Source organism: Chelonia mydas, chromosome 8 (assembly GCF_015237465.2).
Source record: "Chelonia mydas isolate rCheMyd1 chromosome 8, rCheMyd1.pri.v2, whole genome shotgun sequence".
Taxonomy (NCBI): domain Eukaryota; kingdom Metazoa; phylum Chordata; order Testudines; family Cheloniidae; genus Chelonia; species Chelonia mydas.
The window spans coordinates 94,640,470-94,663,617 of NC_057854.1; the positions used below are offsets into that span (position 1 = coordinate 94,640,470).

Here is a 23,148-nt window from a genome sequence, read left to right on the forward strand (position 1 = left end):
TTCTGCAAAGCAAGTTGTTAGACTATTTCTTGCCCTATGAGACTTTAGTCCTGGAGGGGAATGATGGAATGTCTCATTTAGGGCATCACACAAATACTGGGTCATTGAACTTTGAGCAGGAAAAAAAATAGGCCAAATCAGTCAGAGAGAATCAGATATCAAGTTCTGGGACCTGGGGCTGTACTGCAGACAGAGATTCCCTGTGTCTTTTACAAGAGTGGCAATTAACAGAGCAATCCTATTAGTATACACTGTGATGCTTGATGTTGGGTTTTTTTAGATGGGGTAGGATAAATTCTCGAGGACCCTTCTATTTTATGAGTAGTTATACAGATGGCTGAATATCCCACAAGAATTTCAAGGAATTACAGATTAGATGATTGAATATCAGATGCCCCGGGGCCTGTTTTTACAATGGATAAAACAAACTCCTTGGTTTCACTGCACCAAATGGCAATTTCTTGCATAAAATACAGCAGCTCAGATAATAGCAATGTTAGTGTTCTCCAGCAGAACAGTGGGACAGACAGAGCTATGCTGAAGACCATGCCCAAACTCTTCACTACATCTATAAGACAGACAGGCTAGAGAATACAGAAATGTAATTATGAAAATTTCAAGTTACAAAATTATCATGACTGGTGTGGCGATGTAAGAGGAAGAAAGAAGACAGCCTGATTTTCAGATACTCAGACTGAAGCTGCAGTGCTAATAGAATAGTCATTTCTAGACTTGCTTACAGTCTTTGTTGTAGCTGTGTTGGTCCCAGGACATTAGAGAGACAGGGTGAGGCAGTATCTTTTATTGGACTAACTTGAAAGCTTGTCTTTTTCACCAACAGAAGTTGGTCCAATACAAGGTGTGACCTTGGCTCTCTAGTTTCTTGACTTGTCAACTTGATCAAATCAAGTATGGAAGTCACCAAGACAGAATAAAGATGGAACACCATTAGGGCTTTTTTATAGTCTCTTTTTTCTGATTATCACTATACTTTAACTCCATACCCAGGATCGTTTTCATATTGTTCACAAACCTCTGTCAGCATATTACCAGTTCCAAGTATAATTAGGGAGGATTCCAATTTTAAATCTTGATATTCTAGCTCAGTGGTTCTCAACCTTTCTAGACTACTGTATTCCTTTCAAGAGTCTGATTTGTCTTGTGTACCCCAAGTTTCACCTCACTTAAAAACTGCTTGCTTGCAAAATCAGACATAAAAATGCAAAAGAATCACAGCACACATTACTGAAAAATTGCTTATTTTCTCATTTTTACCATATAATTATAAAATACATTGATTGGAATATGAAAAGGAGTACTAGTGGCACCTTAGAGACAAACCAATTTATTTGAGCATAAGCTTTCATGAGCTACAGCTCACTTCATCGGATACATTCAGTACGTTTCAGCATGATACTTGAGCGGTCTGCGTCTCCTGTCAGGGAGCATGTGAGCTGCTTGCACATACTAGCGAACCAGGGACGGATGCTGGTGAGCCTGGTGCCCACACTAGTGGGCAGGGCTGAGGGCAGTACAGCCACACTGGAAGAGTTGTCTGCATGGGGCGCTGGCTCCTGTGATTGCCAGCCCAACATAGAATCATAGAATATTAGGGTTGGAAGGGACCTCAGGAGTCATCTAGTCCAACCCCCTGCTCAAAGCTGGACCAATCCCCAATTTTTCCCCAGATCCCTAAATGGTCCCCTCAAGGATTGAACTCACAACCCTCGGTTTAGCAGGCCAATGCTCAAACTGGTGAGCTACCCCTCCCCGCCTAGACAGACATGCTGCTGCTTTTGCTGTTGCGTTTCCTGGTAGAGCCCTGCAGCTCTGTGGATATCCGCTTTATTTCCGTGGATGTTCGTGGATATCAATTTTGTATTTGCACAGAGCTCTACTCATTCCTCTGTTTAAGGCACAAGACCACCCTTCTGAATTTAGTGGAATCTAGTGAAACCAACTCAGGGGAGTTCTTCCCCCTCAGTAGTAGGCAAACCTCGTCTGAGACTGTCCTTTTGACAGTCAGCCTCTGGATCAATGGTTAATATGTCTTTTGTTTAGTGTTATCTGGCTTCAGAGTTTCATTCACCTGCAGATGGAATTACATGTGTAAATTAATTTTGCAGGTTTGATAATGATTAGGGGTTAGTTTTATCAACAATAAAAGCCCTTAAATAATATTTATTTAAACAAACAAATATTTTAAAGGAAGATCGTAACAGTTCACAATTACATTTTCAGAGGTTTTAGGGCCAATACAAAGCCCATAGGAGGTAGCTATTAAGTCCCCTCAAATGTTTTTGCTGTTCTTATTCCTGAATCACGTATTATACCACAAGAAACAAAACAGCTTTTCAGTGCTGCATCCCATACTTTGATGTCTGTGATGCTTCCATGCCTCAAATCTACTCTACGCATTTGTTAGTCAAATATTATGAAGATGCTGGCATTTAAATAATTGCCTTCTTGGTCTAATGCCTTCTTACAGTTCATAAACAAGGATGACAATGAAAGATTTTGTTGCTATCATTTTATAGCTGTGATTAATTTTACATCGGTTTCAGTTGACAAGAGGAAGAGAGGGAAAGTGAGGGTTAAGCATGTGAAGGTTTTGTATCTGCAATTATTTTATAGCCTATAAAAACTGAAATAGTAAAAACTGAAGAAGCTTTGGAAGATAGGGTTTTGGTTTTGGCCATCAGACATCGTTCTCTCTGTTCACCTCCTCTTTGCTTTTTGGAATTCAGAATGATTTATTTTTTACTGGCGTTGACAAAATCATGGTAGATTAACAATATAAACTATCAGCTTCTTCATTTTACCATTTTTTTTTTCAGAACAGTCCTGACAAAATATAGGTTCAAAATTTAGCATTTGTTAAAACAAAAGGAGGGGAGTTTGGTATCATGCAGCTGGTCTAATATGAATAGGGATAATTTCTGGAAATCAAAAGCAAAATACAATTTGAATATTCTTCTACTGTGTTAGAAACCCAAATACAATAGTATTATGCTAGTGCATGACAGCTAAAAAAGTGAAACTGCCTGGTTTCATTTCACTGTCCCAATTGAAAGTTATGTCTTTAACATTCTTTTAGTTTTAATAATCCACATGTTAATATCACAAAAGTTGTGGAATTGCATGACCTCTGGTTCTTACTTTTAAGAGTCAAATTCTTGCTCATATTAAACTTCTATTGGTGTTCTGATTTAGTGAGTGCTTCAGAATTTTCCCCTAAAATTAGGGTTATGATTAGGGCTAGTATGGTATGTAGTTTCTGTATGCATTGGTAGACACTTTCTGTAACTAGAATCTTATGCCAGTGATTTTTCTGAAAATGCTCTGAGTTAAGTTCTGCTCTTGGTTGTAAGTATTGTCTCCACTGACAGCCCAATATGTACATCTTAGGGCAGAACTTGGCTCCTTTTACTGTGCATTTGTGGGTTATAGTGGACTTTCCATTGCTACAGAATGTCTTAACCAGTGCCTTAATTTAGTAGTGGTTTATGGGCTTATTTCTGGGGACATGGTATTTAATGTCTGTGTTCAAAGTGGCAGGTCTCATCCCTCAGTTCACCCCTTCTCAATCTTGTGTTTAAGTCAACACAGAGGATTTAGTTCACCCACTTCATTTAAGTCAGACTTCAAATACATGTGGGAGTGTGCATTCATAAACATGGTCACACACTCATGCCCTCATACTAGCTGTCTCACTTTTAGGAGATAACACTGGTTTATTTATTTATTTTATTGCCTTTCTTCCACTCTGTACTTCTAACCTATTCACATGACCTTTCACGGGAGTACTTAAGGTCTCGTATTATAAAGGACTTTATTTACTAGTACAAGTTTATTTACTAGTACAAGTTGCAAATGTTGGTCCCGAAAGGTTGGGGATAAGTGGCTCGTTTGCTTGTTTCCTAAGAAGCAGGTGAGCTTCCACATTTTGAAACAGTTTTAGCTTGTTTAAAGTCAGTGGTTTCACCCTAGATATGTTGGTTTGCAAGTTTGCAGTAATCAGGTCTGGAGCTCACAGTACTGTGATTCAGCGAGGTTGACTGTATGGGATGAACTTTTCTAGCAAGGTATAGGTGGAAAAGGGTGTTCTGCCAAGCCATCAGACTGCATGCTGCTGGTGGTGTGTGACATCCTAAATAGGTTCAGTTCGTTTTAACATCTCAGCTGTAAGACTTAAAAAATGACTATTCCATCCTGAAAAACTAAAATTAGTGTTTTTTGTAAAAGATTAAAGTTATATTTCCAGATAGACTTTAATAGCAGCAGAACTATTCAGGTTGTGTCCTTCCATTTGCACATGTAAATCAATTTAGGATGTTCTGATTTTTATAAATGATTGATTCTTTGCTTGCCTTCTGATGCCAACTCTTTTTTGCATTAAGCCAGAGGTAGGCAAACTACGGCCCGCGGGCCACATCCGGCCTGCAGGACTGTCCTGCCCGGCTCTTGAGCTCCCGGCTGGGGAGGCTAGTCCCCTACCCTCCCCTGCTGTCCCCCCTCCCCCCCCACCCTCAGCTTGCCATGCAGCAAGCGTGGGAGGGGGCTGCACTGTGGGGGCAGGGGAGAGCAGGGAGGGAGGCTCACCTGCAGCCTCAGGGGAGCAGGCGAGCTCTGTGGGTGGCGGGAGCGCGGCCAACGCGGGTGGAGGACTCAGGAGGAGCACCAGGCGGCCACACAGCCAGCCGGAGAGAAGCGGCGCTTTGAAGGGGAAACCACCGCTTCTCTCCAGCTGCGCGGCTGCCCCTGCTCCTCCTGAGTCCTCTGCCCATGTTCGCAGGGCCGCATTCTGAAAGGGGCTTTAGAGGGGGGGTTGGATAGGGGGTGGGGTCCTGGGGGGCCTGTCAGTGGGCGGGGGTGTGGATAGGAGTTGGGGCAGTCAGGGAGCAGGGGGAGTTGGATGTGGGGGCGGTTTGGGGCAGGGGGTCCCAGGAGGGGGTGGTCAGGGGAGAAGAAGTAAGGGGGGTTTGATGGGTCGGAGGTTCTGAGGGGGGAAGTCAGGGGGCGGAAAGTGGGAGGGCGCGGATAGGGTTAGGGTTTGGGGAGGCACAGCCTTCCCTAGCCGCCCCTCCATACAGTTTTGGAACCCCAGTGTGGCGCTCAGGCCAAAAAGTTTGCCCACCCCTGCATTAAGCTCTTCCTGTCATCCAGATTCTCCTGTACTTGTTGCCTCTTGTCTGGCAAGTAATTTTTTACAGCTTGGTTTAACATCTCATCTCTAATATATCAGCACCCCTTTCTATGGCAGTGCAGTGTAATAATTGGATATGAACCAAAATCCTGATGTAACATCTCAGCTGTCTGCCTGAGAGGTGAAGGTGCTATCAACAAAGACATATCATGGCTTCCTTTGTGTTGTGGTATACTATTGAGGTGTACAGTACAGAGGGCTACATTGCACTCCAGTTCGGACTGCAAGAAAAAAAGCAAAAACTTGTCCAAATGCTACTGCAATGGCAAATACCAAGGGATCTATATGACTGTTTATAACATGCTTAGGTGAACCTTTCCTTTAAAAAAATTATTGCAGTATTTCAGCAAACATGAGGTGACTAGCAAGACATTTTAAGAAGGAACATTCCCAGCTAGTGAAAGTCATATTACCCTAAATTCCAGATAGTAGTCCAGCTGTTTCATGAGTCCTGCATAATTGGTCCTTATAATTTTGGTCATTCAGTTTGCCAGGTTTCATTATATTTGCTCATCTGTGGGGACCTTCGGTGGCTTCAGTTTCCTGTTGATGAGAAGTACTTTTCAGCCTTTATCTTTTTTACAGATGGTTATCTTCATACTGGTGCTTGACTCTTTTATCCTCTGTATAATTTTGTGCCCCTTGTCCCTGTTTTGATTAGAACTGTAGTAATCTGAGAGAATGAGGGAAAGAAAATGCATCTAGACAAAAAGAAAATGAAAGAGCAGCTGCTTAATACAGAGGCTCAGGCAAGTCAGAGGGTACATACTGGACTCTTTGCCACTCTTGGGAGACTTCTGGAGAGAACAATATTTTCATTCATATCACCAGTGGGCTTTATATGGATAACAATATGCATTATTAAAGTGTTTCTGCTTTCCAACATATAGGATAAGAATTGCTTCTTGATAAAACAAAGAAAGTAAAGAGTTCAACCATCCAGCATGCCAAGCACATACACATTTATACTGATCTCATTTACACTGGGGGACAGTTGGAGCAATGGCATTGAAGTCATTGGGCCAGATTTTCCCCTGCATTGCTGGTACTGGGTGCCCTTTTAACTGCATAGAGCTAATGTATTGGGTCTGGTGCAACCCACTCTTCTGTCTCCTGGCATAGTAGAAGTGGCTGAAAGAAAGAGGGTATGGCTGGATTTTTTCAGCATTCCACTGAACCCAGGCTGGCATATCGGTCCCTTTTGGGCCATTAACATCTATAATAATACACATATTAAGTATTTATATTATGGTAATATCCAAAGGTCCCAATCAAGATTTAGGCTCCTTTGTCCTGGGCACTGTATGATATAATTTAGAGCAGCCCTCAGGCTTCTGTAATTTATACCTAGGGATTGAATTGGCATACAGCTATCTCAAAGCTGCTTTTGGAACCCCACCCTTAAGTTGCAATGTGTGCTTCTCAGCCGTAATTGAGGGGCTGGGCCTTTGCATTCAGTGAAGTTACACTACTCCTATACCTGCATAACTAAAACCAGAGTCTGGCCCAGAATCTCTCTTCATATATCGTCATATGAGATTTCCATAGCCTGACACTATGGACATCTCACACTAGTATTCCCTTCCCCTTCATCCCCCCATCCCCCCCAATCTCTCCACTGCCTATGAGCTTAATAATACCGTTTGTATTCAGACTTTCCAGAGCAAACCTTGGAAAGTAACTCTATTTATTGATGGCCGTCTCACTAAAGGCAACAAGTGATGTCTCAGCTTTCAGGCATTTGACTGGTGTCACTGTGGAAACTGAAGGCTAAGCAAAGAGGCTTCCACAGCTGAAAATAATTTGTGGATGGTGGGGAATGAAGGGTGTGAGCTACTGATAAAAGTGTTTCTGATCCTCTAGATTTATCATTCTGCAGTGAGCTTTTATGTAGCTCATGGGAGGGGGGACGGGGGGAAGAAACAAAGAACAAGTAACAATAGACTTTTTTTTTTTTTTTTTTGGCTGATAGTGAAATAAATTAATCTATGAGGAAAAATAGTGTGATCTTTGGATAAAGGTTATTTGAACCTCTAGATATTTCCAAGGTATAGACAACTTGGTACAAATAGCTCATACAAAAGAAAACCCACAGCTAGTAATAATAGGTCATTTGTATTGGTGCCCTCTTCCTAGATTCCACAATGTATTCATTTATGAGAAATAATGCAGTGGAAAATTACAGTGGTACAATCTAAAAATTGTTTGCATAATTAAAGTCCCATTTTATTTCCATAATTATAATATGCTTATTTGATGAAAAACTGTTAGCGATCCATTATATTTCCAATCAGTCAGTAAGGTAAATAAATTGTATTGAAGGGCTTAAAGGAACACTTAACAACTTTAAAAATCACATTTTAAAAACCCTTTTTCCATTTAGTTTTCCTACTACTCTTCCATCCGAAAACCACATAGCACTTTGCAAGTTCTAATTAACCTCAGTACCGTATCTGAGCACCAGCAAGTCTGCTAAGCGCTAAATGAGTAAAGCTTTGGCACTGTAACAGAGTCAAAAACCTAGGGCCCCACTCCTGCAACTGCCTGTACGTAGTCAGACTCCCCACACCTGTGTGGAGCCTAATTAAGTCCAGTGGCATTCTGCACAGGGTCACACCGATATATCTGCTTTCTGGCACAGAATTCACTATCTGAGTAAAGTTACATGTGTGCATTTGCAGGATTGGGCTCTAAATTAAGATGTGATGCAAAAAAATGAGGAAAATAAATAAACAAAATGGTGAAAAGTAGACTAGGACAAAGCTTACAGTAAACAGATTACAGGGTTCCTCAGCTAAGGCCAGGGAACAACTATTGTTTTGTTAATTTTTTGATTGTATTATGATAATTATTATAAGTGGTTTGGCAAAATTGGGTATATTGGGTTCGTTTGAACGTGGAGAAGAAGCTAGCTTGGTGAAAAGGTGTAGAGAGGCTGCTCCACGCATATGGGCAACATGAGAGAAAGCAGAGGAGTGTGACAGGAAGAAGGGAAGAGAAGGGATATAGAAGCTGCCTTCAGTGGTGAAGGTCACCACGGAAAATAGAGGTAATCATAGGTGCCAAGGTCACACAGGAGGCCTGTGGCAGGCACAGGACTGGAAGTCGAGAGACCTGAGCTGACTTCTCAGCTCTGCCACTAATGTGTGGGGTGACCTCGATGGTGGACAAGTTCAGTAGTTTCTCGATGTTTCAGTTTTGCCATCTGTAAAATGAGAACAGTGATACTTTTGCTGAGACTGCCAAAAGTGGCGTCAGTTTGCATTATTCATGGCACAGAGATCCACTAGGAGCTGGGCTGAATATCATTTTGTTCACATAGGCCACTGAACTTCCAGTCAGGTGGTTTTGTCACTACTCAATGGGCTGGATGTGGCCAGAGGGTTAATATGAGCACATTGGAAGCCCTTTAATACTTAGGGCATTAGCTAATTTATCCTTGCGGCACCCCTATAAAGTAGATACGTTTCATTATCCCCATTTTACAGATGGGGAAATTGAGGCAGGGAGTAAGACCTATATTTTCAAAAGTACATGAGCAAAGATACATGCACAGATTTTCAGACGTGATGTGTGGCTATTTGGGATGCCTCAATTTTTGGACAACCAGCTTGAGACACAATGGATCCCATTAAGGTGACTCAGATTGAGTGCCCCAAAACGGAGGCTTCCAAAACGAGCAGTTACTTCTGAAAATCTGTGCATGTACTAGATGGGGATCTGCCTGTGGGTAAGCTTTTCTGACTTGAGCGTGTACTCTATTGTGCACCGACTTTAAAAAAAACTGGGGCCAAACAGCTTGCTCAAAATCACAGAGGGCATCGGTGTCAGAGCCAGCATTTATTTGAACTCAGGCGTTCTTAACTCGTAGTGTTGTATTCACTGTATGGGACGAGACCATACCTTTCCATATGTAGTCTATTGTGTCTTAGAAATTGTTGGTATTCTGATACTTGTGGTAGACTTTTATGGCCTGATTTTTAAAAAGTGATGAATACCTATGGTTACTGTTATGTTAAGTGGCAGTTGGGGTTGTTCAGATCCTCTGCAAATCAGCCCAGTAGAGTATAAAGAATAGTATTGTGTTGTCCCAGCACCTGTGAATGCTTTATGGCTCAGGGACAGAATTTCTCTTATTACTCTCCATAATTGAAGTTTTATATCTTGGCTGTGAAAGTTTAGAGGGAAATGTTTTAGCTATTTAAATACCAGGAACACAGAAAAACAGAATTTTGCTTGTTTCTCATATGTCAAAACTCCTTGAATTACCAGATTATCCTAGGTTTCAGAGTAGCAGTCATGTTAGTCTGTATTCGCAAAAAGAAAAGGAGTACTTGTGGCACCTTAGAGACTAACAAATGCATCTGAAAGCTTATGCTCAAATAAATTTGTTAGTCTCTAAGGTGCCACAAGTACTCCTTTTCTTTTTGCAGATTATCCTAGTTTAACCAGTACACCTGGTTTGCTTTAAAATATAGTAATATTTTTAGAAGGACAATTTCACAGAAAATGTGTTTAAAAAAATAGAATTCCAGGACCCTTAGATATTCACTGAAATAAGCATAGGTTTCAGCCTTAATGTTCAATCTTCTGTGTTTTGTTAATTAAAAAAATTACTTTGTGCCAGGTATGTGAGCCTTTGTCAGTGCATGCATGTGTAAGGGATCCAGTATTAGGATTTATACAGGAAGTAGGATTGGGGAGTTTTGTGTTATGGTAAGTCTGATGGTGACGCTTCTCAGGGCACCCAGAGCTGTGAGTCGTCTTGTTGCCACCTTCTTCCAGCATGAGGGAGTCTGGCATATGCCATGCCATATGGGGTGGGTGTCAGCCCCCTAACACCACCAGCACTCTCCTCTGGCCCACACCAGTCCTGCCAGTTGACAATAGATGTACCCCAGCCCTCGAGTCCCTTTGACGTGTCCCCCTGTGGTGTCCAGCCCCGATCACTGGATACCCACAAAAATTCCAGATCCTCCATTCCCAAAGGAACAGTGTACCTCAGTTTGCCAGTTTTACCGTAGACCACTGTTCCTGTATCACACACAGCACTTGACTTCAATTATAGTAAAACAAAAGGAAATATGTTTAAGAAAAAATAGAGATTCCACTAGAAACAAATGTGAATGATGTAAAGAAATGGTTTACATACAGAACAAAATAATAAAATGTCGACTGGGCCTGCACTTATTAATAGTTACCTTTCCTAGCTAATAAAGTAGATTCTGACCCCAAAAGTTTAGTCTCTTGAAGCGTTTGCCAGCCCCGAGGAGCCAGGGCATAGTTTTAGGTGAAGCACCCTGGCTCATCAACATATCTTCTCAGTGAATGACCCAGAGTGTCTTTCTCCACCCTGTGATATACTGAATCAGTCTCTTGTCTCTGTTCACAGACAGGACACGCACTCCCCTCGCTGTCAGATTGTTCCTTTTCACTGTCAGATGGTTTCGATGTTTATAGTTTAGCTTTGATGATTTTCCATTGACTTTTCCAGGTTGGTGCAAAGGTGGACAGTTGAGCAATACATGACATAATCAGCTAGTCAGAGAGAGGTGACAACTGCCTCCTGCTTGAATGGGTCAGCACCGAGACACATGATTCTCTGGTGACTCACTTAACTCTAAAACTCTGAGGGTGTAATGTTCAATGTTGTTACATTAGTCCTTAAATAGTAAGCAAACGCACATCTCGCACTGGTATGAGTATCAATACAAGCTTTCAGTAGAGACCTCACATGCTACCCATTAGGAATAAATCCCATGAAAGCGGTGTCTTAGGTGTCGTGAGTTTGTCTTGTCTGAGACAGGAGTTGCTTTTAAAGAACAGTGAAACCTTTATTGTTTGGCATCAGTAGGCCTGTAAGTCACACTGAGGCTTTTGCTTTGTTCTTGAATTAAGCTCATGCTGTTCATAGATAATTTAAATGGAGTCTGCAGTGTTTTTGTGGTGATTTTTCTGATATACAGATAGACTTGTGGGGTTGAAGTTGATTCCCCTTCTGTTGATTTGTAATAAGAAATTATTATACATTTTAAAACTTTATTGTAAAAAGTTATTGGCTTCAGGAAACATACCAGTCTGTGATGAGACTCCTATTTTAGCAATGTAGACGTGTGTACCTTTCCATTTGCACCTGCTTTAATCAGAGGACTCAATTGGTGATGCTTTTTAAATACTGAGGAAGGATCTGTGTAGCATGTTCTAAGTGATTATAGCTAGAAGTAGTAGAATGATGTTAAGGAAAGTTCAGTTTAATCTAAAATAATCAGGAAAAATATCCTTTCCATAATATATGTTAGATGGTGGAGTATTCTCTCAAATGGTGGAAGCCCCATTGCCTGGCCAATTTTAAGAGTCAGTAGGAAAATGGAGTGAGATGGATTATTTGACCTATTAAGTATTTTCTATAACTTAATTTCTATGATTCTACCGAATATGTACAACTGGGGGATCAGCACAAATGCTTTCCTGAAACCACTGAATTGTATGACCCAAGCCCTGTACTAGGAGAAGCAGTTGTGAGAGGGGAATCTGGTATCCAGGTTCCCAGGTGAGTGTTCAACAATTAAGCTAAATCAGGAAGCTTATGATTTGAGGCCAGCTATGGCTGTTTTGTGGCTAAATCACAATTCTATATATTCTTCCTATTCAATCAGAGTTTCTCATTTAGTTTCCATGTTGATGGCTTGGAAAGAGTTTTTTTTCACCCACCAGTGTGTAAAACTGGAAGCTGTCATGTTACCCATCTCCAAGAAGCAAGAATATATTCCTGTCTGCCTATCAGATATTATGAGAACTAGGGCTGCAGGCTTCAGCTTTTGAGACATGGTCTCTCCCATTGCACCAAAGGAGGAATTTTGATAGTTCAAATCAGCAAACATGCTGATTTACTTTCTCTGTACAGTAATTACTTACATTCTTCCCCAGAGATCCTCAGAATTCTAAATTAGAGTCTTAGGAGCGGAGATAAAAAGTGAGTGTCAAATGAAAGAGAGAGAGAGACAATACATACAGTGTAGGTCAGTTTTTGCCCTCATTTATATCCATGCAACCTTTGATTTCAGTCAGGAGTGCACTGCATGTAAATCTAGGCAGAATTTGGTCCCAAATATTGTCATATGCAGTATATAGATTTAAGAAAAACCCTACACTTTTGCATAATCAGAAACAGTAACACACCTCCCCTGTCTATGCAGCAGATACCTGGTTAGATTGGTTTATGCAGTGGATCTAGAACCAATATACTCACCAGTCCAACCAAATGTTCTGCTCTAAACTGAAAGATTAGAGTTGCAGGCTCAAGCGAGTGGAAGCACAATGTATGTGTCCAGCAGTCTGCACACACAGTTTGCATTTGGCTTTCCACATGGTGTAGTGCTCCCAGAATAAGTGGATCAAGTACTACTGCAGTCTGAATGCTGGGGTAAACCATAGATTGGTATTATGATTTATTACGGAATCAGGATGTTGCGTCCTTTGGAATGATAACTTTGATTAAAATAAGCTGCTTTGGAAATGTAATACATTTACAGAGGGTACAAAAACAGCTACTTCTACAAACTGCCCAGTTCAGTCTGGATATTGAAACTATGGCACCTGTTTCCTTCCAGCAGCCAGAAATAGGTCTTTGGTTTGTGAATGTCATAAGTTTGCTTTTTCCACATCCCCCATAGTACTTCGTGTGTCCAACAGAGAAATGGATAGTTCCAATATTCAGATGCTTTTTCTACCTCAGATTGTTGTTTAGGGGGCACTTGAAGGGTAGTTTCTTTTAAATTTTGACTGCTTCTAAATCTGTTCGGATTCAGCTCAACCTTTGCCATTAACTGCAGGCAGGAGCTTGTAAAGGGACCCGTCAGAATTCCTGATCTAATGCTTCAACACCACCAGTCCCAGACTACAAAGGCAAGGCAGGCCAAAACATCTGCCAGGCATACTCTACTTCTCCAGGAAGGAGATTAGCAGGTTGATGTCTGTTTTCTTTCGTGGAAGACAGCACAAAGACAGGGAGTGCACTGGTTTGGGGGTTCCCACTTGTTCCGTTGTAAGTAAGATCTTTCTGAACAGCAAATGTAAGATGATTGAGGGGGGCAGGCCCATGTACCTCAGCAGTTCCTTGAGATTAGAAAATGGGATGGTAATTCTGAATCAGACTGCCTTCAGTTTTATGTCTCTAGAAGGGAAATCACATATGACCTACATGAGAAATGATGTGATCTTTCAAGTTGAAAGTCATAAATTGCTTAATTAAACAAATTGCAGTAATTTCTAATCTAGATCAGGCTCCTTCTGCCAGAGATCACATTTCTAGATATTTTAGCTAGGCTGTATACCTTATAATAAAGGCATAACTTTTTATTAAGCATGTTAAGAAAAAGACTTGTATAACTAGCTCTTGGGACTCAATGGACTGCATTGCATAACAGTCCCCTGGCTTCTGATACCACAGTTTATGGTCAGATTCTGACAGATAAACAAGAATTGATCGCTGAATTAAAAACTGATGGTTGCCTATGTGCAAGTAACTGCAATCTAATTTAATTTGTTGTGTACAAACAGAATATAGTCCTAACCAAATACGCGCGTGCATGTGTGTGTGTGTTTGTATGTGTGGTGCTTTTACAAAGGCCAATTTCTCAAAGCTGAAAACCATTATAATAAAAATTAAATGGGAAAAAATATATCAAACCTAGCAATGGTATAGCTCCAATAGTAGGTAAGGATGATAAATTTGTAAATCATGACACAGCAAAGGCAGAAGTATTTAATAAATATTTCTCTTTTGTATTCAGAAAGAAGCAGGATGATGCATGATCTTGCAGTAATAGTGAAATACATTATATTCCATCAGTAGCTAGGGAGGATATTAAAGAGCAGCTATTAAACATTTTTAAATTGGCAGGACTGGATAACTTGCACCCACAAGTATTAAAAGAATTGGCAAATTAGGTCTCTGAACCATTTATGTTGATTTTTTAACAAATTTTGGAACACTGGGGAAGTTCAGAGAACTGGAAAAAACTAATGTGACAATATTTTAAAAGATTAAATAGGACGATATGAGAAATGATAGGGTGGTTAGCATGACATCAAACCTGGATAAAATCATGGAAAGGTTAATATCAAACACAGCCAGTAAAGAATTAAATGATGGTAGCATAATTAATGACAGTCAACATGATTTTATGGACAATAACTGTTGTCAGTCAAACTTGTTTTTAATGAGCTCACAAGATTGGTTGATAAAAGATAATTGCGTTGACATAACATAGTCAGGCTTTTGTAAGGCATTTGACAGAATACATTGGCAATATAATAAAAATGTTAGTCATATAAAAAAACGATGCAGCCCCCTTTAAAAACTGGTTAACGGATAGATGGCAAAAAGTAATTGTAAATGGTGACTCATCATTCAATGGGGATGCTTCTGTTGAGGTTCTGCAGGAATCTGTTCTCTGCCCAGTGCTATTTATCATCTTTATCAGTGATCTGGAAGAGAATAGTAAATCATTCCTGGTAAAATTTTAGATGACACAAAAGTGGATTGGTAAATAATGATGGGACAAGTGAGTGATACAGACTGACCTTGGTAAGGTGAGCGCATTTGAACAATATGCATTTTAACACAGCCTAACGCAGGGGTCTCAAACATGCGGCCTGTGGGATTCTTTCATGTGGCCCGCCAAGCTCCCTGCTCCCCCCCCCCCCCCCCCGGGCCTACCTTCAGGCCAGGGGTGGGCAAACTACAGCCCGTGGGCCGAATCCAGCCTGCGGGATTGACCCCCGTGGCGCTGCAAGCCCCGTGCCGCTCCCTGAAGCGGCCGGAACCATGTTCCTGCGGCCCCTGTGCGGGGGGAGGGCAGAGGACTCTGTGCATTGCTCTCGCTTCCAGGCACCACCCCCGCAGCTCCCATTGGCCGGGAATGGGGAACTGCGGCCAATGGGAGCTTCGGGGGAGGTACCTGGAGGGCCGGCAAGAGCAGCATATGGAGCCCTGTGTCCCCCTTCCTCCAGGGACGTGGTTCTGGCTGCTTCCTGGAGTGGAGCAGAGTGGAGCGGGGCCAGGGCAGGCAGGGAGCCTGCCCTTGCCCCGGTGTGCACCGCTGCCACCCCGGAGCCGCTCTAGGTAAGCGGCGCCAGGCCGGAGCCCACACCCCGAACCCTTCCTGCACCCCAACTGCCTTCCCTGAGCCCCCTGCCATACCCTGCATACCTCCTGCACTCCCTGCCCTGAGCCCCCTGCTGCACCCTGCACCCCGACCCCCTGCCGCACCCCTCACCCCTCATGTCCCCTACACCCCAACTCCCTACCCTGAGCCCCCTGCCATACCCTGCACACCTCCTGGACCTCAACTCCCTGCCCTGAGCCCCCGCTACACCCCGCTGGAGCTCCGGTGCCCTTTAAATCCCTGCCAGAGCCCGGCCGCCACTATCCCAGGGCTCGGGCAGCAGGGCTCAGGCGGGGATTTAAAGGGCTCGGGGCTCCAGCAGCCACTACTGCCCCGGCCCTTTAAATCCCCGCCTGAGCCCTGCTGCTACTACCTGAGGGCTTCGGCCGCGGGGCTCCAGCAGGGATTTAAAGGGCCGGGGCGGTAGCAGCGGCTGGAGCTCCGGGGCCCTTTAAATCCCCGCCGGAGACCCGCTGCCGCTACCCCAGGGCTTTAAATTGCCGTGTGGGAAAGCCGGTCCTGGTGCAGTGCACCAGCTCTTGCAGTACACCGTACCGGGGCGCACTGGCTTACTTTCACCTCTGGCTTAAGCCCAGTGAGTCATTCCTGAGACTGAGTGTGATGATCATAAGAAGCAATTGCCTGCAGCTTTGTGATAGGGCTCATGCTATTCAACCAGAGTTCAGCCAATCCAGAGGCAAGGACTCACCCAGGTGAACCCAAAGCAGATATATTGGTTTTTACAGGTTGCAGTCTCTCTAGTCTGCTCAATGTCACCACTTGGCCAGGAGCACTCCCTTTGCCTATTAGTTCTGACAGGCTATTCCTGGTCCCCTTCTAGCCAGCCCCTGCTCTGCTCCAGTCTGCATCTGCTCCTGCCTCAGCCAGCTACCTGTGAAGACCGACACATTATGATAATCTAACCTGAACCCCTGCATAACAAAGGCCAAAGAACCCAAAGAATCAAGATTTAAAGGGCCCGGGGATTTAAGGCCTTGCCTCTTCCAGCTGAGGCCACGTCCCCTGCTCCGTACTCCGGCATACTGGTAAATCCTTTAACTTACTTTCACCCCTGGTTTAAGCAGGCTCAGGGTCAGAGGTACTCATGCTCAGATGTAGCACAGGGATAACTCATCACACAATGGCCCCTTGTTGCCTGAAAATCTATTCCGTTCTAATCTAGTGTAAATAGACTTCAGTGGAGCTGCACCAGTTTACACCAGTCAACAATTTGGCCCAGTATATTCCAGACACTCCAATCTGCCGCGGGTTCTGCTGTTTGGGAATTACTGCACCTGGGACTTTCAATTAGCCACAGATGGTCTGAGCGGGTTCCAATCACTTCTAATAGCCAAGAAGTAGCTAGCAGCTTTATTCCTTTCTGAGACTCAGCCCCAGAAGGCACAGGCAGGTAAGGGGCAGGGGAAACAAACCCTGTGTGTAAACCCTCCTGTTTACTTGGAAATACTAATCTTTCATCCCAGCTTCAGCTGAGCTGCAGCCAAACTGCATCATTCAGTTAACCACCTCGACAGGGAAAGAAAATGTTTTCTCTCTGGGAGAAGTGAAGATGGAGTGATGCAGCAATTTAGAGCAAGAAGACAAATAGTTAACTGATTTTCACACCCCATCTGCACCTTATTCACTCACCCACACAAATTACTTGGAAAGGAATTCCCAAAGCTGAAAAAGAGCTATTAAAGGGAAAACATCCTGAGTCTTGGAGAGGGGAAGGAGTGGAGCACTGGTCTTCCCCTTGCAGGCTCTCTGGGATTCTCAGACAAGACACAGGATGGCAAGAAACCCCATCTCTGCTATGCAGTTCTTGGAGATCTCTCCTTTCCTATGCAAAAAAAAGGGATGGGGTTGGGGAATGGAAAACAAGCAGACCTGCTTAGGGTGTGTCTGCCCTGCAGGTGAAGGTGATTTCCAGCTCTGGTAGATGTACACGTGCTAGGTTTGATTGTGGTAGTGTGCTAAAATAGCCGTGTAGCTGAAGCAGCGGCATCAGATAGCTGCCTGAATACTTACCTAGGGTGCAGACAGGTTGGTACTTGGGCGACTAACCGATGGCTCTGCTGTGACTACACTGCTATTTTTAGTGGGCTACCTTAATCAAAGCTAGTGCGCGTACATCTATTCGAGAGGGGAATTTACTCCTCCAGCTGCAGTGTAGACGTACCTTAAGATGATGTTGCACGGATGAAAGACATGATCAGGCTGATTCTGCCACCCTTGCTCACAATGAGCAATTATTTACCCTGAGAACAGTCCCATTTATTTCAGTCAGAGTGCTCATACAGTTAGGTATTGTTCAGTGTGAGTAGGAGTTGCAGAACTGGACCCTATATAACAGATGGCATTATTGTACAGTTTGAGTCTGTGCAAAAAACAGCAATAACAGGAGACTAAATTTTAGCTGAAGGAAAGTTTTAGTTGACAGGATTCTCTGTCACCATCTGCTGGAAATAGGCAGCATTGCATTTCAGGACTAGACTGTCGGGGAAATTAACAGAAAAGACAGTTCACAGTTAAAGGTAAGTTCCACTGTTTGAACAAACTCCAGTTCTTTTTCTTTTGATCAAAAGAAGAGTTTTGTGAAAGGTGCAGCCTGCATTCTTTAAAGTATCTAATTATAGTTTTATATTTAGAAGTGGCTAAGAATATATTATTAATTATAAAGAAATTCTAAAGCAGAAAAGATGTTTAATCTGTGTCCTTGGTGAACAGCAGAACTACTGTACTGATGGAAGGTTATGTAATTAACAGCATAAATATTCATTACAAGTTCAACTGATACCAACTACCTTATCTTTAGATAGTATAGGACATCCAGTAACTTTGCAGTTGGCTGTTAAAGTGGTGAGAGCAGGAAACAGTGACTGCCATGGGGAAAATTATATAATGCAGTTTATGAACTTATTGCCTGCTAATTTATGTACAACATTTTAAGTTTTAATTTACAAGCCAAAGTCTCTCATCCATTACATCAGTGGAAGTCAGTGACGTTTCACGGGAGTAATTGAGAACAGAAATTGGCCCTATATGTTTAGCAGTTCCTGTGTTACACGGTTATTACATGGCCCCAGACAATCCCCAAGTCACTCATTATGCGTGTCATTTGAATTTTCTTCACATCTTTTATATATGAGGCTCATCCCAACCTACAAATCTTCATTTATCAAATTAGCTGACTAACAAATTCACTCCACCCCTATTCCGTGTGACACAGACTTTGATCTTTTTAGTTCAAAACCACATTCTCTCTGTGTACTTAACCTACACTAAAGACCACCTCACAGAGGCAGCCCTCTGTCTTAAGTGATTATTTTAAAGTATATCTAACTTTTCCAGTACAATTTAATCCAATCTTTAGTTCAAGAGCTACCTCAGGCAGCTGAGTTTTGTTAATTCCTTTGATAGTCCCTTAAGACAGGTTTAAAATCCTCAAGTAAAGTTAAGGGTCTATTTAATTCATCTAAAGCAAGAAAATCCAGAGTTAAATCTGCCAGAATGTGTAGGAAATAACTCTCCTTCTAGCATTATCCTTTTGGGTCCAGCACAGTAAGGGTGGAACAGTGATGTGGCATGAATATTATGTAGAATTCTAGGGTGGGGATGGAGAAGTCAGTGGACACCAGTATCCTTCTCACTCTGATGTTCCCAGTAAAAACAATTCCTTCCTTTCAATTTGAAAGACTCCCAATATAGAAAAAGTCCCATTAAAGCCACTGAGAACTCTGTCCAGGTCTCAATAACATGCCATGTAATCATCTGTGAGGACGGAGTCTGAGAGTGCTCCTGCTGGAGAGAGAGATCACCCTGCTGGGGTATTTACTGGGGTCTGTAGTGGGGAGGGAATGGATTAAAGCAGGGGTTCTCAAACTGGGGGTCGGGACCCCTCAGGGGGTCGTTTGGTTATTACATGGGGGGGGTCGCGAGCTGCCAGCTTCCAACCCAAGCCCCGCTTCGCCTCTAGCATTTATAATGGTGTTAAAGTGTTCTTAATTTATAAGGGCGGGTCGCACTCAAAGGCTTGCTATGTGAAATAGGCCACTATTACAAAAAATTGAGAACCACTGCATTAAAGGGAGAAATGGGTGACTTTACCTGGAGGCCCTTTGTTTTAAAGTCTATTCCCTTATAGCATTGCAGCTCCAAGATTGCCAAGGTTCTCCCTTTGGTGCCCCAGAAATTGTGGACCAAGTCCACAGCTCAGATTCAGTTCAACTGGTTAAAATTAAGTGCTTAGTTTGATATGTACTGTCTAAGGGGAAGGCAAAAAAGAAGGTGAGTTTTCCAGTTCAATGTTAATACTATGTGGCTCTTTATAACTCCAAAGGCTTCACAAACATTAGCAAGAATGATAAACCTCACAACACCGCTGTGAAGTAGGTATTATCCCTGTTTTACAGGTAGAGAAACAGACATAGTTACGAGATTTACATAAGGGCACAAAGGGTGTCAGTGGCAGAGCTGAGATTAGAACTCAGAATTCTTCTTTGAGTGCTTGCTCATGTCCATTCCATGTTAGGTGTTTGTTTGCCACATGCGCCGTTGCTGGAGATTTTTCCCTCAGTGGTATCCATCAGGTCGGCTCTAACGCCCTAAGGAGCTGTGCACTTATGCACCAATATAAGGGGCCATGCACCCTCTCAGTTCCTTCTTACCGCCCGTGACGGTTGCTGGAATAACCCCTCTTGCTCTGGCAAGACTTTCTTCCCAGTGGTTTTTGGACTCTAACTTAGTTATTAGTTATCATAGTTCAGCGTATATAGTTTTTGTAATTAGTGTTAATGTACATAGTGTAAATAGATAGGTCCCTAGCCACTTGGAAGCTACTTTCTCTTCCAGTCCCTCCAACTCCAGTGGGATGCCCGTCAGCTCTGGTGATGGGAAGCAGGAGGGAACAAGGAGTGGGAGGCTCCTTCCCGGCACCAGGCCCGCCGGCAATCTTAAAGAGCAAGCTGTCCCTGATCCCATGTCCTGATCACCTCTGATCTGCCACCGGTCCCCAGGATCCTGGCACTGCATGGAAGCAGAAGCGGGTACCACTCTGCTGTGGTCTTTGAGAGAAGACTCCTGAGTCCGAAGGAGAGCCTTACGTGCAACCTAAAGCCGACCACCTGTCCCAGCCTATGTGCCACCAGACTTCAGTGCCGGTCCCCCTGCTGGCACTTGGCCAGTGGGTCACTGGCCTATGCAATGGCCTTACTGGAATTCCTGGGTGTGTCCCCCAGTACCAGGCCCTGCCTCCCATGCTCCTACTTGGTGGTTTCCATGAGATGGACTACCGCTCCTTCCCACTCGGCTCTGGACCCCCGACTCTGGTATCAACCCCGGTACCAATGTTCCAGAGATTGCTCCAGTTGACATACTTAAGGCAGTGGCAGAGGAAGAAGCCCCTCCTCTGGTGCAAGCCTTCTCATCTTCCCCAGAAGTGGCTGTCGTGGGATTCAGTAGCCTGCTTCTTCAGGATGACTTTAGGGACTGTCAGGACCTTCTGAAGTGGGTTGCTGCAAACCTGGGTCTGACAAGTGAGGAGATCAAAGAGACATCACACAGCCTTATTGATAACCTGGCTGCAGCAGCTCCCTCCAAGGTGGCTTTAACTATCAATGACATGGTGATGGGACCGGTCAAGGCTGTGGCAAACTTCTTTTTCTCTGCCCCCTACCTCAGCGAGGGCAGAGAAAAAGTATTATGTTCCAGCGAGCAGGTTCGAATACTTGTTCTGGCCTTCCCCTCCTCCCCAAAGTCCCTAGTGGTGTCTGCAGCAAATGAGAGGGACAGCAGGGCCAGTTGAGTGCAACCCGAAACAAACTTGTGTTTGGAAGAAAGGCTTATTCGACGGGTAGCTTTCAAGTACGTATCTCCAACCAGCAAGCTTTGCTGGGGAGATACAATTATAATCTATGGGACTCCTTGGCTAAATTTCAGGACTCCATGCCCCAAGATTCAAGGCAGGAGTTCGTTGCCCTCATGGAGGAGGGTAGGAACGTGGCCAGGACTTCTCTCCAGGTGGCCCTGGCTGCTGCCATCTTGGCCTCTGCTGTCACCATGACATGTTGTTCTTGGCTCCAATTCTCTGGGCTTCCTCATGAGGTCCAACAGTCCATCTAGGACCTCCCCTTTGAAGGCTCCTCTCTTTTCTCGGAGCTCACAGACATGAGACTTCACAGCCTGTGTTACCCCGATTTAATTTTGGGATGCTGCTATAATAACCTGCCTATTGCTCCCCCTTAGGCTGTTTTTCCCGAGGGAAAAGTTCCCAGCGTTGCTAAGGAAAACACCGAAGGACACTGATATGGCCTTCTGATAAAGTAATTGACACAGGCTGTATTCTTTCCAAAACAAAGTATCTTTTTATTAAAGTAACTAATAAATTCCTATTACAGTATGATCTAAAAATCCTAAACAAGGCACAAAATTTCTGAGACACAAATCGCTTATTGCAAGTTAAAGAGCACTTACAATCATTTAAACTATATGCTATTGTAGTTTAAGTGAAGCAATTTGTTGCAAGTGGCCAGTTTGCAACAAATTGCTGACAGCGGATCTTAAATTGCTTTACACTTTACATAAGTAAAATATAATTAAAACACAAACACACACATACTAATTCTATGTACTATTCTATACTATCCTTATAGTAAACTATAATTAAAATAATATTAAGCTTACTCTATAAATCCCTTGCTGTTTTCTTTTAAAAATCACAGCTGTTGCTGTTCAGTTCCTGGTCAGTCAGCTCTCCTCCGCTCCAGCTTTCTTTTCTCTCTCTGCAGCAGTTTTTCTTTGGCTTCTCTTGCTGGCTTCACAACTCTCCCCACATGCCACTCTCCTTCTCAGCCTCAGCCTCTGGACTCTAAAACTATTGCTGGCAGCAGGCCTTTTATGCAACATTGTAGCTCTTTCTTTATATACCTTCCTATTCTTAAAAAGAGTTACTTCACCCGCACATGCTCAGTCTTGACCATTACTTCAGCATTCTGGTTGACAGCTCTGACCTTTAAAACAAGTTGTGACCCGTATGTGTGGGCTCTGACCAGCTATCTGGTTACCTAACTGACCTTTCTGACACTCACCCCTTACTGCACATGCTCAGTAGCCACCAATCTTGCACATGTTCACTGTTGTCATTTACCTCAGAACTATGATTCTACACCACCCACCCACCCACCCCGCGCACACACACACGGCTCTTTGCCAAGGCACCATTTTAGAAATCCTACATTCTGACTGAGCATGCTCAGAGTATGCAGCATTCATGTCAGGGTGGTGTGATTTTTGTTTATTCAAAATAAAGATTCAGTGTTTGGGCCAAGAATAGGACTTGGACTAGGAATCCAATTCCTATTTTTCTGACCTTATTTGCCTACTTTTCATTCAAAAGTGCCAGTGTACCTGGACGGAGTAGCAGTCTCCCTCTTTCCAACTGACAGTAAGAGGGCAGATTGATGTCAGGGTGTCAGTTTTGTGCAGAGCAGTATGCTAAATCAGTGAATACCAAGCTGGTTCTAAAAATAGATAGTTTAAAGAATATTGAGAGAGAGAGAAGGGAACACTTGGTACATTTTCAAGTTCTTTCAACCAAAGCCATTTGATTTTTGAGCCTCATTGTTGCCTTGTTAGTGAAATCGATAGTGGAAAAATATTTCTCCCTTATAAAACAGAATGTTTAGTAGTTTTCCCACTAGACGCCTATATAGAAATAACTTTGAGCAAATTTTTTAAATTGTTTTATTTATTTGCCCAGCACATTCCTGGTAC

General features: G+C 43.2%; 1 protein-coding gene and 1 long non-coding RNA gene across 4 annotated transcripts in view; one reads left to right on the top strand and one right to left on the bottom strand.

Moving 5' to 3' along the window:
* Positions 1-23,148, top strand: part of LRP8 (LDL receptor related protein 8) — a 271,670-nt gene that overhangs the window by 158,280 nt on the left and 90,242 nt on the right. The gene's annotated exons all lie outside the window — the stretch shown is intronic.
* Positions 14,109-22,435, bottom strand: LOC122466868. The gene is made up of 3 exons (XR_006292773.1): positions 22,060-22,435; positions 20,754-20,905; positions 14,109-14,695 (listed from the first exon to the last, which is right to left on the bottom strand). It is a non-coding gene; the product is annotated as an uncharacterized LOC122466868 (long non-coding RNA).